Source organism: Branchiostoma belcheri, unplaced genomic scaffold, assembly GCF_001625305.1.
Source record: "Branchiostoma belcheri isolate BF01 breed outbred unplaced genomic scaffold, Haploidv18h27 scaffold193, whole genome shotgun sequence".
NCBI lineage: Eukaryota > Metazoa > Chordata > Leptocardii > Amphioxiformes > Branchiostomatidae > Branchiostoma > Branchiostoma belcheri.
The window spans coordinates 55,166-58,583 of NW_017803413.1; positions in this window are offsets into that span (position 1 = coordinate 55,166).

The window sequence follows — 3,418 nt, forward strand, 5'->3', positions numbered from 1 at the left end:
TTGGGTTTTGGGGGTATTTTTAGTGTGTTTTTAGGCTTTTTTATCGGGGTTTCTCTTTTGCACTGAATTTTTTTCCCACCAAAAAAATTCAGTGCAAAAGAGAAACCCCGATAAAAAAGCCTAAAAACACACTAAAAATACCCCCAAAACCCAAACCTCTGCTTGGAGAGTATAATCTACCATGTTTTGCCTATACTTTTAAAACTTCAGAAATATTCAAAAGTGAAGAGAGAGACAGCACACTTTTGTCCATCAGAAATAAAAAAAATCAAGCGATAAGTATTTTCTGCTCATCTAGTGTAGTACACATGAACTCAGGATGGGAATAATCCCAGGAAATCTGCAGTCATTTACGGAGTGTTCCCTGTTCCACTACAGAAAGTGACGGGTCAACTCTACTTCGGGGAGGGTCACAGACATTTTACCGACAGGCAATCCTAGAGTTGGCAAGTTTTCTTTCTAATTTTGGAGGATTTATGACCTCTCGTATGAAGAAAATTTGGCAGGTGTAAAAGATCATTTTTAAATATCAACTTTGAATTAAAGACAGAACTAGATGGTCACAGGTCGTAGCTCATTCCTTATAGAAATGGTCTAGAGGTTTTCATTTGTAAAAAAAAAAGTATTGTACTACTTGCAGTCAAATCTTATAGGAAATCACAATCTACTTGTATCATTTGTGATGCATACCGGTATGTTTTTAATGCCATTTTTATGCTAGACTTGCCTGAGCCCCAAAAAGTTGGTTAATACCAAACAGTTGAAAACAGCTCAGTGAATATGTGACCCAAAATGCCTGAGTTGACAATGTTTACGCCCGTGTCTAACTTGGTGTGGCCCATTACCACACAAGATCAAAGCCTTCTACATGCAGGAATCTTTCACTGTGCTGCCTGTTCTACACATGTAGCCAGTAACAGAATCTAGCTTGTTAACTGTTGACAGGCCTCTTCTTACTGCATCTCTCCCTTGGGTGCAGCTGCATTCGCCACATGTTCTGAACAGATACTACTGGATCTGCCAAAGTTGTAGACATAGCCAATATCCACTACTCATAAAACCCACAGGTAAACATTGTAATGCTTATTCATGCAAACCAAAAACCACTGTGGTCTTCTTTTCCTGGTGTCTCCATCTGGGAGAAGGAACAGGGGGCATCCATGTCACCTAAACCTTCCTGTTTCTAAATGGAGGATGTTTGAATGTAGAAACAGATATGCCAACAGGTTACGGCGAAGGTCAGGTCTGAACGAGGTGAGGTTACCAGACAGACTGTGGAGGTCGGCTTCATAAACAACTGCTCCTGACACCACATTTGCAGGCAACGTGAGAGAAAATGAGTGGAGAATTTATAGGTGAGGATGCCCACACAGCCAGCCACCCTGCAAACCTGGAAGACATCAGCTGTAAGTTTAAGTCTGTTCTGTAAGGAAAGTGTCCCTACTCCACCCCACAGACACCTGAGAAGTTCACACACTCCCTGACCCGCTGCCACCTCAGCGCCGACTTCAAAACATCCCCGAGCTGGCAGGGACCGTGCTTCCACCCGCTCTCTGCTGTAGAGTGCCTTTTAATTACCTCTGCCTGCTGAGGCCATGTTTTCCCTACCTGCAGTACAACCAATGCAAGCAAACTGTACTTTCCTCTGGGGAGAGACAGCGGCTTGTTCTGGGCTTCAGGGTGTTGAAAGGTGCTCTTAAATGGGCATTTTGTCACGTTTCAGTCTCTAAATTGAGCAAGGAAGACTTCTTGTGATGCCGCCTGCCTGTGGTGGGGAGATGGCAACTTGAAGAGACATAAATGTATATTGTACTTTGTGACCTATTACTATATCCTACCTACATACAAACTTTCCCACTTTCTGGAGGAAAGTTATCATTGTTTGTATTATGTAAGTCATTTTGCACACTTGGGTATGAAGAATACTCATTCATTTCAAAGTGCTTTAGCACTAAAGTAGTTCTGATACAGCCCTTACAGTGCCATCAAGGAGTGGCTGTTTTTAATGGCATAATTGTAAATGAATTTAATTTTGCGGTAGTTTTATTTTCACAGTTTTTGTGTTGTCCTTGAAATCATTACACCACAGATATGACTCTAAGTCTTGTATTTCTATTGCACTATGGAATTGTGAAAAATTTTTAACATCCTCATTTTTATTAAGAATCGACGGGTGTAAAGCTATGATTAGCTCTTCCTGAAATTCTGCTTCAAATCAAGATTTTTTTTTCATTTTCCTTTACTCAATGACATCTGCATCTGTGATATCCACTTTTATTTGGGATTCATCTGGTTTGTACATCAGGCCTGGTCTGTACTACAGCCTATGTTGTAGCAGGCAGCCTGAGTTGTAGTAGGCACTTTTCTGATGAATTGCATGATAAAAGTTATTACATTATAACTGCACATTTGTTCATAGATCATGGGACGAGAGATTGACAGTTAATGGGAAAGAAAAGTCAGATTGCATGAATCATTCTCTATCAAACCTGAGAAGAGGATAAAATATCATTTCGAGCTTCCTATGTACCATGCAGTTGATACTAGTAATACCCATCAGATGGTGTCAGAGAGAGGTCAGAGAGAATGTGTCTGTTGGTGAGCCAACCACTTCCTGGCTTCAGGCTACCACAAGGCCTTATTTAATGCCCCTTTGCTCATGGCATAGCACAAACACATGTCTCATTTGGTGCCATCTGCCCTGCAAGCCCCAGGAATGACTCAATAATGAAGTTGTCCTGAAGCAATTCCCTTTGTACTTCTTCTGGGGAAATGTAGAATTTTTATGTCATGCTGTGCTGCACAATCCACATTTATATACAATATACTGGCAGAAAACCACACGGTAATTAAAAACACTTGTTACCTGAAGAATAGAAAATTGTAGCACTTTGATGAATTGTACATTGTTATTCAGTAGAGCAGGTAGACAGTTGCCTCATCATAGAAACAAGGAATGTGTAGACTTGCTTTGATAACCACTGAAACAAGAAAATGAAAGAGTGGCCAGACTCCCCAGACATTACACCATATCCATCTGCAGCTAACTTGCCTGATCTGTGAAAGTAGGGAATCTGAAGGAACTGACATCAACTTTGCAAGTAGCAGGAACAGCGCCACCTAGTAGATCATTACAGTATTGCAGCAATGCACTTAGCACAGCAGCAGGCTGGGTGTAGTTGTATGAAGTACAAGTTAAACATTTATATCTTATACAGTATGAAACTATTAGGAGATCTTGTTTCTTTTCAGGATTATCAAGCGATGGACATATAATGGACAAAAAAAGTGTCACTCCGCAGTGAAGAAATACTGCCTGTGTGACAAGACAATAAAAAAATCCATTGATCTTGGGGAGCAGATCTTGGGGAGCGGATGAAAGCTGACACAAAGGCTATTTATTTATAGGGAAAACAAA